Source organism: Montipora foliosa, chromosome 3 (genome assembly GCF_036669935.1).
Source record: "Montipora foliosa isolate CH-2021 chromosome 3, ASM3666993v2, whole genome shotgun sequence".
In the NCBI taxonomy this organism is placed as follows: domain Eukaryota; kingdom Metazoa; phylum Cnidaria; class Anthozoa; order Scleractinia; family Acroporidae; genus Montipora; species Montipora foliosa.
Genome location: NC_090871.1, coordinates 3,573,518 through 3,588,517, shown reverse-complemented (window position 1 = coordinate 3,588,517; position 15,000 = coordinate 3,573,518). Strand labels below are relative to the sequence as shown.

The window sequence follows — 15,000 nt, the reverse complement described above, 5'->3', positions numbered from 1 at the left end:
CTCTAGTTTACCATAGGTAGACATTTCCACTATCCTCGTCGCCAAAAAAATGCAGTGTATCCAACCTTAAACTACAGTAACACAACACCGATTGATTTCGCCAGGCAAGATGGCTAACTAATTTTTTATTCCATGTGGATCCAGAAAACCTTGCGGTCGTACAAGCACAGGTGGCCCACACTAAATACATTACAGTCTGTCATAATTTAGGGATGACTCTGAGTAGACAACTGGCTTACTTCCTTGGGAAATATATCCCGTTGTCATTCTAGGTTCAACTTCAATACATGCGCTTGAATTTCATCTTTACTGTCCAGATCACTAACTGTTTGGGGACTGGCAACTAAATAATGTTTCAAAGATGGCGAGGTAGAAATTATGGCCATATCGTTCCCTCGTTTTTTCCGTAACAGATCGAGCTCCCGTTTTCGATATTCCAGTTTGAACTCCAATACCCTTTGGGCCATTTCTTCTCTTAATTCTTTCTCACGCGCCTCACTTTCCCTTTTTATTCGTTCCTTTAACTGCTTTGCTTGAAGGCTCGCGCTGACGACCTTAATTTGGGCGTCCTTTCTCCTCCTTGATTTTAAACCTGATGACGAATTTGACCCTGTTTGGCTTTATACCGAATCTTCAGTAATTTGGACCCACGACCGTGATGTGAGAGGCTTGGGTCTATTACTCGATTTTAGGTCACAAATTGCTTTGCATTACTGTTTTCAAAGGAATGTTGCATTGAAAAGCAGTTTGTGACGTAAAATCGAGAATAGACCCATGCCTCTCGCATCACGGTCTTGGGTCTAAATTGCTGCTAGTTTTGATAACTTAACGCGTCTTGCCCGGCAGACAAGGTACACTGTGCAAAATGAAGCGTGTCGTGGCCCTGAAAATCAGCGATTCGCACCCGTATACCGTCAAACTAGCTGATGGTTGTTACTCTGTATGGGGTTCAGTTCCATCAGGAGCCCCTCAGGGAACTAACTTAGGGCCTTGGCTGTTCATTATAATGATCAACGATCTAGTACTCAGTGACGCCTGTGTCTGGAAAAATGCGCATGATACGACGATATGAGAGGTTGTTCCAAAAGGTGAAATCTGAGGTGCACAACTTATTGCTGATAAAGGAGCTGAGAGGTCAAAAAACACTGTAAATCAAGACAAATTTAAAGAACTCAGAATTTCATTTGCAAGAACGAAACAAGTATTTGAACAAGTTAAAGTTGGTGGAAAGATTTAGAAGTAGTAACAAGGCCTAAGGGCACAGTTATTAGGTGTAACCATCTCAAGTGTCTTATCGTGGAACGAACTTATAAATGACGTAAGAAAGAAAGCATCAAAAAGGTTATATTTTTTGGTTCTATTTAAAAGGGCCAAGGTACCCTGTGCGGATCTGAGCCTGTTCTACACTACATGCATAAGATCCGTATGACTATGCAGTGCCTGTGTTCTACTATTCGCTACCAAAGTATTTAACGCATGAACTGGAACGTATACAGAAGAGGGCGTTAGCAATTATGTGTCCCGGTCTTAATTACAACGAAGCAATTACTCTTATGGATTTAGTCTCGTTAAATGAACATCATCGTAACTTATGCAATGCCCTTTTCAATGACATTCTTAATGATAAGAGTCACAGACTGCGTTATTTACTCTCACCTTTACACAAAGCCATCAAGGTACACTTTAAGATGCACAGGAACCTTTGATGTCCCTAAAGTGAAAACTAATCCAGCTAGAAACAGTTTTATTATATCGTCAAGTCTTAACTTTGATACAATTTAGTCAACTTGAATTTACTTGTCGAAGTCTTGCTTGTACATAACTTTTTTATCATAAATATTCAGTGATCACATTGTGAAAGAACCACATTTTGAATTATCAAAATATGAGTAGTCTTCCGTGAGTCTTGATGAATAAATATCAGAAATTAAATACAAAGTGATCAAGTATTGACAGGCACAAATCACTCACCATTATAATCGAGAAAACCTACGAAATAATCACGAAGAAGATCGCGTATTTCATCAACCGAGCGCGCCATTTTGCTCTTCCCGTTGGGACGAGATGCCGAAAAGAAATCTGGGATACTATTCATTCCTCCTCTGGGCTGGACGCGTGAGGTTCGCTTGAGGTGGTGAGCCGCTGTTAATATCCGCCAATCAGAAACTCGGCCGCACTAATCGGTCAGGCATAAATTAGATTGTGGCTGCGAAGGTATTCTTTGACCCTCCGTATTCCAGCTTTACAGTGATTTTAAGGTGGGAAACATCCAAGATTTCGACAACGGAAAGTGTTCGAGAATCTGTTGAATGGGGATTGTGTCGTTTTCTACCGCCTGAGTTTCGAAACTTCACTAATTTATTGAAACAAACAAACATATTTGCTATAAGAGGCAAGGTCGCGAGGTCGCGGGTTCAGGCTTCTCGACGCAAAAGAAATCTGCGCTCATCACTGCGAGACAACATGGTTTCATTTTATTTCATACCCGCAGTGCAATATATGATGTATTTCATATATATCTTTCACTCATAATTACTTATCACGGGAAGTTGTGAACTCAGAAGTGACCAGCTCCCAACGTCAGTGGCTTCATAGCTCAGTTGGTTAGAGCATCGCACCGGTATCGCGAGGTCGCGGGTTCAAATCCCGTTGAAGTCCTTAAATTTTTTCAGGCTTCTCGACGCAATAGAAATTTGCGCTCATCACTGCGAGACAACATGGTTTCATTTGAACCCTTTCTATTTCAGTTGCGTGCGTACAAACGAAACACACAATCACAAAGCATATGCAATTAAATATATTTCTGACAGTTCACATCAAACTCTTTTCGAAAGAAGAATGAAGGGGTAGTTTCTAAAGAAACTGTGATGCTGCGTCGGTGGGGAAGTAGTATACAAAAATTTGGTTTTATCAACGGAGTTGATAATGTAAATTGGCCACCGTACAGAGATTCTAAAAGCTGACGTTTCGAGCGTTAGCCCTTCGTCAGAGCGAAGGGCTAACGCTCGAAACGTCAGCTTTTAGAATCTCTGTACGGTGGCCAATTTACATTATCAACTCCGTTGATAAAACCAAATCTTTTCGAAAGAACCTTGTCGGTAAACAATAGAGCTCAAAAGAAACAACAGCTTTCATTCAAATAATTTTTCACTGTCATATTTCCAATTTTTTTTTACCTTTGCTGAGTTGAGTCATAAAATGAATGTAACTTGTCGGACAACTTAGATGCGACTTCAGTAAACACAGTGATGCATTCAAGGCGTTCGATTCCTTCGATGTTCGTCAAATCCATAAAAGAATAGGCCTTATCACGGTTTTCGACGCCATCTTGACGGGTAGGCAAAGCGGTCAGAAATTACAGTGTTTGTATGGGAATCCGATAGCAAATAACTTCTTCCAAAATTAAATTTTACACAATTTGTGAATCAAAACGTTAAAATACTAGGTAGAAGATTGTATTCACCAAGTTTGAAGGATGTAGCTTTCCTATAAGTCGCTGAGCTATTCTTTTTTAATTTTCCGTACATTAGTCTCAAAATTTTTTTCCCGCGAACTGCGTCTAGACGTTTGTTTACCCAGCCAAATTTACAGACAAATGTGTGGAAAATTCAAAAAATTAACTGAGCGTCTTCTAGCCAAGCTACATACTTCAAACTTGGTGAATACAACCTTCTACCTAGTATTTTAACGTTGCGATTCAGAAATTGTGAAAAATTCAATTTTGGAAGAAGTTATTTGCTATCGGATTCTCATACAAACACTGTAATTTCTGACCGCTTTGCCTACCCGTCAAGATGGCGTCGAAAACCGTGATAAGGCCTATTGCTATTTGACTTCAGTGTTGTATATAGTACCAAGTTAAAGCTTAATTGATATCAACACAACACTTTTTAAATTTAAAAACATGTTTCGACAGAAACTGCTGTCATCTTCAGTTTAAATTACAAAGTACAGAGTTGAATATATAGTGTGAACCAAAATGCTACTTAGCATTAGTGTTGTGTTGTTTCTTAAAATATCGTTATCCCTGCTACTATCCAGACCTTAATTGATGTCCAACGGCGAAAAATGAAATTGTTGTCGAAGACCATCACTCGTCGCTTTAAAGATTCCAGGTATTTATTTTTCATCGCCTAAGTTGCTTATCCAATCGACGTTCCATTCTTGAGATCCATAAGGGCATATTTTGTTTAAAGATGCACTAAAACGCCCTTTGCGTTACAATGACTTTCAACGCCATTCCAGGGTAATAAATAAATGTCTTCCCGTGTGCACCAGAGAAATCTACGTATTACCCCAGCCCCCTCAAACCTAACAAAATACGCACAGAAGACTCTACGCCCAATGACACCACTAAGCAGGGGAGTGACAGGCAAGACTTTTACCGACACGGAAAAAAATAAAACGACGAAATTCTACGCAGATTCCGACTGGGTTTGGCAACCCAGTAAAACACCCACGAAATGAAACTGAGATTCCGACTGGGTTTGGCAACCCAGTAAAAAGCGCATATTTCCTGAGTCATGCTGTCGACGCAAACCTCGTTAGTTGTTGATTGGTTCGCACTTGATAACTGCCACTCACTTTTGTCTTTTTTGACATTGAATGGCCATCACTTGGTCCAATATTCGACAGCACGCTTGGCAGCTTGAAGCCTATAAGCCTGTCTATTTGAATCCCGGGTTTCACAACTCTGCGGTGCGGCATACCAACTTGATCACTCGTTAGTTTTGAAGGTTCCCAACGACCGAACTACAAGATGAAAAGGCTGTTTGCCTTGGTTTTTCTCTTTTGCTTCTCTTTCGGTAAGTTACCGATTTTCACGTTTTTAAAGTATTTTTCATAAAGGAAATTAAGCTTAGACCCTCACAGGAGGAGTAATCAATGTCAGGGGCACCCAACGAATCTGTTCCTCACTTTATCTGTTCCCCAGAGGAATCTTGCTGGCTGGCAAAAATACAGGTGTTTCGATGAGCTGGCTGGGAAAGTTTGTTATTGATAGAGGTTTTGCCTGGGAATTACTGACTTTTTCTAGCATTTCAATCCGAGGTGGCTGTAGAAACTCTGAAGACTGAGGACGACTAAAAAAAAAAAAAAAGAACCCCTTCCCTCTCCCAAACATACGGCGGCTGGTCAGAGTGATTGCGCTTGCGGAAAAAAAACCTGTTTTGTCCCGGTTTTGTCGCTTTTGTTCGGTCGTTTTGGATCGAGGGATTTGAAAGTGCGCGGAATTCCTGGCTGGGAAATAAATTTGATCAGCTGGCTGGGAAACCAACCAATTTTATCTAGCTGGCTGGGAAATTTCTTGTGTGTCTTGCTGGGAAAAAGGAACAGATAATGTTTTCCCAGCAGCACTAGAAAACACCTGAAAATGCCTTAATAACATTTATTTTCATTAACTGGGGTATAATAATACATTTTCCAACAAATTGGTCGTTGGGTGCCCCTGCAATGTCGAAATTTTAAATCTGAATCATAGTCGAACTGTTCAACATTTCACAGTCTCCTCACTAACATTTGTTGTTGACTCAGAAAGCGAACCACTGCTTTCTTATAAGCATTAAAACTTTGACCAAGGTAGCTTCACAGGCTTTCGTCTCTCTGTATGTTCAGTTTCGTCCAGTTCCGATTAAGGGTTTGCTGTAGTCAATCCGTGCTTTCCTCTTTCCAAAAGTTTCAGTATTAAACTGAGTATTAACATCAAACACCTCAGGAAACCTAACTTCTCAATAATTCATCTGCTTACTAAGAAACAAATGAATAGTTCAAGAAAATCCACGTTAATTGCTTTTATTTTAGTGAACATGTTGACACCCAGTCGTTTGGAGAGCAAGCTTAGTTGATACAACAACAATATTTTTTTTTTCGAGTTTAGATAGTCGCTCAAAATTAGTATAGCGATTCTAGGCAAAAAATTTAAACTCATGAGTAAAGTTTATTGGAAATTGAAATGAGTACAGTGTATTGGATGAAATGGCCTCAAAGCCTTCATTTAGAAAGGTACTTCGAAAGCGTCGGTATTAGGTCAAAAGTGTGTGTATCGCTATCTATCACATGTGTTCAGATATCGAGGGGAGAAAGTGCATTAAGTTCTTACCGGCCAAAATCAGTTGAAAGATGTTGGAAAGTTGGATATTAGCAATAAGGCACTTAAGCTATCCCTCTAATATATTTGGTCGGAAAGAAAGCGGACATTTATCATTCTTTCATGAGTCGTAATCATTCCTTTCAGGTTCCTGTTGCAACAGATATGCTGCTAGTATTTTTAGGCTAAAGGTGAATTCACATACATACAGACTCCACCTTTTAACCGATTTTCTGCATCTATCCTGGGCATCCGTAGCCCAAAGCAGTTAAGAATAGTTTCTGGCACTAAAACTGTTTTTTCACTTGAGAACATTTAGACTTAAGAACGGCTGCCTGTAAGAATCGAGAATCGTCCGTCAACGACCATTTTGGCGGATAGCTCATATTTTGCCCAAAGGTACCCTCTAGTGAACTATTTTCAAGAACCACATTTAAAAGTTCCAGCCATTCTTATTTTTTTTTAGAAATTTGCGAAAATTTGAAAACGCGGTTAAAGTGCGGTTGTCTGTTTGACAAATTGTCCAAAATTTGCTGCGAGAACCAAGCAACGGTGACAGAAGTCTTTCAATGAATTCAATTCGCACCAAACTTGACAAAAATTAAGAACAACTATTCCTGTTCATTTTTCTTTGAGACTTTTTTCGGAAATGTTAAAATTGGGATTTTCTAAGCTCTTTAAAGAACATCCTCAAAGACCGCATAACATGGCGGCGGAAAATGGGTGATATTTGACGCGATAAAAATGTACCTGGTACCTCATTCTTAATTTTTTTTTACTTCATATTCTTCAAATATTGCTATTATTCATTTTCTGTGTGAAGTTTTATGCTCGAACTCGGAACGCTTCCCTCCGAAAATATCAGAAATGTTTGTAACCTGAGCGAGCTAAATGACGCGAAATTTGAACGCAAGCTGATGCTAATTATTCATGTAGAATCGTCGAACTCACTAATTTTCGGCTTTGTAGCTTGAAAAGCTTTAAAAAATGCGAAGTTATCCTTCAAAAGTATTAAAAGTGACTGAAAAAAGTATTTGAGGGCAAAAATCCGCAAGTGAACAATACATTACTCAATTCAAACACATTTTATAATTAATTTATACTGGTTTATGCAAGTGTCTATCACGATGTCAAAACTGAAATTAATACGATATTAAATCTGTTCAGTTTTCTGTCAAAAGAGATCGTGATTCACACGACAAGTTAATATTTTAGGTGCATGAAATGTACTCCACTGTAATGCGAAAGGTATCTAGAATTATTTTTGTAATTGTAATTGTAATTGTAATTGTAATTGTAATTGCAGGGGCACCCAACGAATCTGTTCCTGACATTATCTGTTCCCCAGAGGAATCTTGCTGGCTGGCAAAAATACAGGTGTTTCGATGATCTGGCTGGGAAATTTTGTTATTGATAGAGGTTTTGCCTGGGAATTACTGACTTTTTCTAGCATTTCAACCCGAGCTGGCTGTAGAAACTCTGAAGACTGAGGACGACTAAAAAAAAAAAAAAAAAAGGAAAAAGAACCCCTTCCCTCTCCCAGAGAGTAGTCACAAACATACGACGGCTGCATGGTCAGAGTGATTGCGCTTGCGGAAAAAACCTGTTTTGTCGTGGTTTTGTCGCTTTTGTTCGGTCGTTTTGGATCAAGGGGTTTGAAAGCGCGCGGAATTCCTGGCTGGGAAATAAATTTGATCAGCTGGCTGGGAAACCAACCAATTTTATCTAGCTGGCTGGGAAATTTCTTGTCTGCCTTGCTGGGAAAAAGGAACAGATAATGTTTTCCCAGCAACACTGAAAAACACCTGAAAATGCCTTAATAACATTTATTTTCATTAACTGGGGTATAATAATACATTTTACAACAAATTGGTCGTTGGGTGCCCCTGTAATTGTAATTACATTACAAAACGCACGCAGTGTCAGTTTCACTGAAATGCATGTACGACTTGGCGGACCGTTTCATTTCAAGAGCACCCTTTTAAAAGCTAGTAGTAGAGCAAAAATATGACAGAATTTCAAAGAATTTCAAACCAAATCAGTATACATATGCTCAAAAACGAAAACTGAATGTGCGTCAATTGTGCGGTATCAAAGACATAATTTGACATAATGAACGGTTACTACCGAAAGAAAGCTACCTTAAGCAGTACGTCATTTAATGACATGTTTACACTATTACACTGTTTAATGACATGTTTACACTGGCTAATTATATTCATCCTTATAATATTAGAAACTCATCCCATTGCAATTTTCATATTCCATTTGTTCGAACTAATATACGAAAATTTTCAATCCGCTTCCAAGCCCCTAAATTTTTCAATTCTCATGACAGTCAAATTAAGTCATCTGGATCTACCGCTCAGTTTTGCAAAAAAAACCTCAAAAGATTTCTTCTTTATCGTTAGTAGCATCAAATTCTTCGAAGTATTTACGCTTTTGTATTTTTGTTAATAAATGTGTGTGTGTGCACTCTTTCGTCTTTTTAATAATATATTGTATTACGTTCCAGTGCTATCTTAAACTTATTTTCCTAGTCTAATTTGTGGAAGCCCATAGCTCCATAAGCTCTTATAGTTTCTTTATGGGCTTCCTCGCCTTTTTTAAATTTTTCTGTATTTTCTTTAATAAATCGGATACATTATATGTAATCATGGCAAAAACTTGTGACGCCGATGAATAATAAAGTAGCTGCTATTTCCAAAATGATGGAATTACCGAGACGACGAGCATCCCCGGGATCTGAATTCCGGCGATGTCACTTTCGATTTTGCGATTTATTTGTGCAGCCGAAAGTACAATAACACAATTGAACGTGGCAAAAATCTCCCAAAATGTTTGTGGCTGATCGTAACTTTTTATATTCTATATTCACGGTTCAAAATTAATGTTGTTTTCATGCTGTAAATATGTTATTCTCGAGCGACCGTCCTAGAAACTTTCTTCTACTCTCTCTAAATTCTCTCTAATACTTATTTACTTTTACTTTTGCATCAATATTTGTTTTTGCATAAAACCCGGGGACTCAAAGAGACAGGCTTATAGGCTCCAAGCTGCCAGGCTAAAGGTGAATTCACATACATACAGACTCCAGGAGGTTCCCATATTAGGCAATGTAAATCTTGGAATCCCATCGGACACAAGACTCACTGAAAGGACAATAACAGCATCCGTCCCACCTTTTAACCGATTTTCTGCATCTATCCTGGGCATCCGTAGCCCAAAACAGTTAAGAATAGTTTCTGGCACTAAAACTGTCTTTTCACTTGAGAACATTAACATTTAGACTTAATAGTCTCCTCAGGCGCGGCTGCTTGGGGCAAACATACAGCGCTGTCTTACTAGCTCAATTACGACAGCTTTCAGGGCTGTGCAGCATGAGTTGTTTCTGATAAGTTTTCTTTTCCATTGCAGTTTCTGGACTCAAGTGCAACGTCTGTGACAGTACCACAAGTCTGGAGGACTGCGACAAGGGTAAAAAGGAGATAGACTGTGGTTCCAACTTTGATCGCTGCCTTACGTTCACCACAGATTTTAGTACCTCTGTTGGTGAATTCAAGAATTTCGTCAGATCATGTCAAACCAAGGCATACTGCGATACTTCCGAAACACTATTAAAACCCTGTAAGGATGCTGGTGGAAAATGCAAACTAGATTGTTGCGACACAGATCTCTGCAATGGTGGTTCAGCACCCGTGGTCAGCGTCCTCCTGATGGTGGCATGCGCAGCTATGTCCGTTTTGCGTTAAGTGAAAAGGACGGAGATCTCAAGTGTGCAGCATTTATCATAATTAGATACTTCATGATAAACTAATAATGGTAATAATTACATAGTGAATAGCGTGAAAATTGAAAGGACTTTATAGTACGGTTGCATTAAACACCGAGAGATCACCTTTCGTAGAGCAGATGAAGGCATATAATTGATATCTCTTGGCGAGATATTAAACGAAATCCCTTTAATTGTTTTTAAATTTGACACCTATCAAAATAACAATATAACCCTTAAGCTTTCCTTGGTACCACCATTCTCGCTTCAGCAGAACCTGAGTCATTCCAGTCAACTAATCCTTCCCTCAACTCCCCCACCCAACCACCCCCTCTCGTCCCTAACTCCCATCAACCCCCTCCATGAAAATGGAAGAATGATCTGTTTAAGTGCTTTCAAAAGAGTTATTTCCTCCCACGCGCACGATCAATGTATGGCTTGGCAAAACATTACAACATACATTGCATGCGCAGTAAGGAAGCGCTAACAGCGTCCTAAACTCTGTTGTTATTGGTTAACTTTTTCCTTTTCTGATTAATTGGACGAAATTCTAGTAGGCCACGCCCTTGCGAAATGATACCCCAGTTTTTTGGAAATTCCTAGGAATTTATGGGAATCTTTAGGAATTCCAACGAGCCGGAATTTACGTAGACCAATCACAACGGACTAGTGCACTTTAGTCAAAATTAAGAATGCCAAACTGAATGGCGTATCATCACGCATCATGTCTAAATTGAATTGGCAATGTTGAGTGGCACACTTTCGAACCGAATGGTGTATTAGCATAGGTTGAAAGACACATACTTGCAAACTAAATGGGGCATAACGAAGTTGAATGGATCACAACCAAAGTGAATGGCTCACCGCGAATGGCATTCTTGGCAGTACTCTGGGGACCTGGGTTAGCATCAAGCTGAGCATCATTAGAATGCATAAATGAAGAGATCGTAAACTTGCCGTATAAGTCACGCAAGGGGGAAAGCACAAGAAACAGTGTGCCTTCAAGATAACTATCCCTTTATTGAGCACACGAAAAATGGTTTCAAAACAAAACGTGCACGACAGGTTTCCTCTCCTCTCCCCACAACATCTCTAAGGACATGCAATTAATTCCTATGGAAAAAAAATGTTCTGACAAAGACTCGATCCGTAAGGCCAGAGAAGCTTTTTTAATTTTAAGAGGCAGAACAATTGATCCCAACGGTCTTAATATACGCGAAGAAACGTAATAGATTTCAATTTATCACATTTTTTCCAGTATTACGTCAGCATCGATTTACTATATATATATGTACATAGAAGCAATTCAATGTAAACTCTTATTGTACCTGAAGAAGGGTGGTTTGGCCGACCGAAATATTGGAAGGCGTTTTATAGAATTCGAACGTTCGATGACTATGATCCCTGATAAACGAAAAGTCAGTTCTTTCGTCTTCGCCTCTTTGCCACGGGACGCCGCTTTACTGAGTTTTTTCAGCAAGTACCTGAGCAGAAGTGAAATCCAATGGGGGTCTCTTGTAGAAAGAATAACAGTTCCCAAGGGAAAACACCTATCCATAATATCATGAAGGGTGTCGTTTAGTCGATCGACTGCGCAGTCAACGTCGTCAGCTTCAATGGCATGCGACCAATCACAGGACTGGATCTTGTGAGCAAACTGCAATTTGCGATGTTCTCTATAGTTCCTGAATTGAAACTTAGTACGCAACGGCTTCAACTTCCTGCCCGGCGGTAGGACAACTCCTGTGTGATCAGTTTTTATCAAATTTTTATAGGGAAAGGGCGGGTTAAACAGTTCAGGCTTGTTAGTTAGACAGTTGTCTAAAGTAGCTTGACCCCTCGTAGGGAAATCTACCAGCGTCGATAGACCCGAGGCCGAGACTACGCTATCTAGATATAGCCTGTTCACATCTCCCCCACACAGAACCACGCCGTCGGGGACAGAGTCCAGGAAACCATCCGCAAGTGCTGTAATAGCGTCGATCAGTTCAATTTCTTGATAAGACACCTTGGGTGGGTGGTAAACCCCAACAAGCAGCATTTGGTGACTAGGTGGAAGTAACAAACGCAGGCTTATCATTTCAAAGGCGCTATCTTGTTTGACATCCAGCACTTTCAGCTGTTCTCGGACGTACACCGCGATTCCGCCTTTCTTGCGTTTATCCTTCCCACCCCAATCTCGGTCTCTCCTATGAATAGTGTATCCATCTATAGCAACAACTGAGTCCAGTATCATGTTATTCAAATGAGTCTCTGAAATCACAACTTTCATTTGAAGACAAAATGCTTCGTGTAGAGCTTTGTAGAGGCAGTCCCTCGCACGTAAACAGCGGCCTTTGCTTCCTTACACCGGCCCGACAGCCCCGTCGTGTTGGTTTAAATCTTGTTATCCCAAGTTCACACAGAGAACGCCAAAAGCTTGAGCTCAGTAGTTTGCTTGAAATCGAAGACGAAATCGCCTCTAAAGCCCTCCTGGAATATGATAGGGCCATAGTAAATAATAGTATAGTTAATAAAACGAGGTAAGACGAAATTATGTCTTGATCTAAAAATTGAAAATTTGAAGAGCGTCCAAAAAGCGTGTGCTGCCTGTAAGGCGCTCACAAGACCATATAAACATACTATAAACCATACATACAACCAATGACCCTCAACAGTTTGCCTAAACACATGTTGTTAGATTTGAGTCTTTCATAATTTTGCCTTGGACGTTTGCTTGAACATATATGTGCAAATAATGGCCAGTCAAGGGGGAAAGCAAAATACCATCTTCAAGTTTTGACATACATGTTAACACCAAGTGTGTTGCATTATTACAATAATAATAAATTATTATTATTTAGAGATTTTGAAAGCTAGACTACCATTAAGTCGCTCAAGTGCCACTGATAGGATTAACAGAAAGCAGGGCCTGCAGACATTGCACTTTTATTTAGCAAATTGTTCTTTTCCTCATATATGGATGTTCCATGATTAATTAACAGGCCAGCAGTCTCCCGAACATGGGTGTATCAGTTGATTGCACAGGGTATTTTGGGGGGCAAGTATTTATGATTCTGTAATCAAGCCTCACTATGGCAATAAACGATGTTATTGATCATACTACTGTGCAACTAGAACTCCCGGGGGGGGGGGGGGTGGGGGACTTCCATATGAAACAGACGGGGATGCTCGTCGTCTCGCTTAGGGGTGTAAATTTTGTATTTTGGCCTCGCTTAGGGTATTCAGGGCAAAGCGCCAATATTGTAAGCCGCCAAGGTCTCGTTTAGGGTTCCGCGAAGAAACACAGAATTACACGAAGAGAAACATAAGTCAAATTTTCTTTTTAACTTGTTTTTAGGAGTCAAAATTTGCTTAAGCCACGCCCATATTGGTCTCCTTTAGGGGTCACAAAAAGCTTGAGCCACGCCCAAATGGTCTCCTTTAGGGGTTAAATTCAAAATTTCCGACGATCATCCCCGTCTGTTCCATATGGGAGTCTCCCCGGGCTAGAACTTCTTCTGAGTGTAATGTCACAGACCAGTCTTGCATCCAATTTACCTTTTCATTAAAGAAATGCCCTGTGACAGGGTCAAACAACTTCAATATTTACTATGTACTCCAGTGCTTGTGTTTATTCCAACTTCACAAGTTGACAAGGTGTTTTCTTTTAGACAGTACGTCGTCTTTATGGGGGCAGTCAGGAGGTTAAGTGGCTATTGCAGAGTGGCAGCGCTCTATAAATGAACCTCAGTGCTGCCTTGGTTCAAGGAAAAGGTTGACAGCTTTCAAATATGCTCTTAGAAAAAAGGATTTTACTCCTTTAGATCGTTGGTCGAGACACGAATCACTTGCTCTTCTTACAATCTACAAAATATGATGAAATGAAAAAAAGCACAATGTAAGAAGTTATCTTTATTTTTTAATTCTTTTTCCTTGTGTCCTGAGTTCCGGAAGTGGTTTCAACAGGTAGCTCTTGCGAAAAGGCTCGTTGAGGATTATCTCTACTGTTTACGACATCCCCAGCGGCATGCAATTATCTAAAAGACCCACTCCTATATTTCTATGCACAGAAACATTCACTCTAACATGTTAGTTTTATGATTTTCAACGGATGAGTAGATGAGGCTACATCTCGTTATGATGACCTATCTATCGAAATTAGGGCATTTTTCCTTGCCTTTTTCTCCGAAACAAAGTCGGTAACCCCCCCCCCCCCCCCCCCGCAATTCTTTTTCAGTTTTGGAATATGCAATTTATGACCTAACTTCAGTCGAGAAATGAAACAAATTTCAATGTGGGAAGATTTCCGCGCGAACGTCGTTAAAACTCATGCGGTTCAAGAAAAATTCAGTGCCAAACTGGTCAATTCCAAAGTAAATTTCACTCGAAAAACCGATCTCGTGCTCATCGCTTCTTGATTCATGCGATATCGGTTTTTAAAATTTACCGTGGAATTCACTAGTTAGGCAATGAATTTCTCTATAGAAGAAAGAAAGGAAAATGATTTAATTATTGAAGCAGCAACCGGAAACATCAGAACGCGGACAATTCGAAACCTTTTGTTTTCACCAACCCTACAGGCAGTAAGAATAAATACCCAGGGAGCTCCGCTTTTAGGCTTGGCTAAATCTATACATTAATAGTTTACACAGTTACAAGGTGTAATTTTACATTTTTGCGTTCGTAACATTACACTTTAATTTTTAGTGTGCATGTCGGGTACATGACAATCACAGTGGAGAAGTGCAAGACAGACCAGCTTAGGTGAGAAGATGAGGTTGTGATTGCCCAGTCAGGCAGTAGTGTCTGTCCAGTTTCACTACTCAAAGATTACTTAAGCATGTTAGATATTAACCCCCTCTCTACCGAATTTATCTTTAAACCTCTAGTCAAAACTAAATCGTCTTATAAGCTGATTCAAAATAATAAACCGATTTCGGACACAACGTGTAAGGATCAACTAGCCAAGAGTCTAAAGAATGTAGTCACGGATCCATCTTCAGACGGGACACACTCTTCTCGCTCAGGGGGTGCTACGAGGGCCGCCAACAGCGGAATAGGCGATCCAGTTTTCCAGAGACACGGCAGGTGGAAAATGTTGCAGCTACAGATGGTTATGTTAAGGACAATGTCACAGCGTGACTTCAAGTTTCCAAGTCCT

General features: G+C 40.0%; 1 long non-coding RNA gene across 1 annotated transcript; it reads left to right on the top strand.

Moving 5' to 3' along the window:
• The first annotated feature begins 4,579 nt into the window (after positions 1-4,579).
• On the top strand, positions 4,580-9,998 carry LOC137996493 (uncharacterized). The gene is made up of 2 exons (XR_011122320.1): positions 4,580-4,805; positions 9,503-9,998. It is a non-coding gene; the product is annotated as an uncharacterized lncRNA (long non-coding RNA).
• The last annotated feature ends 5,002 nt before the right edge of the window (positions 9,999-15,000 follow it).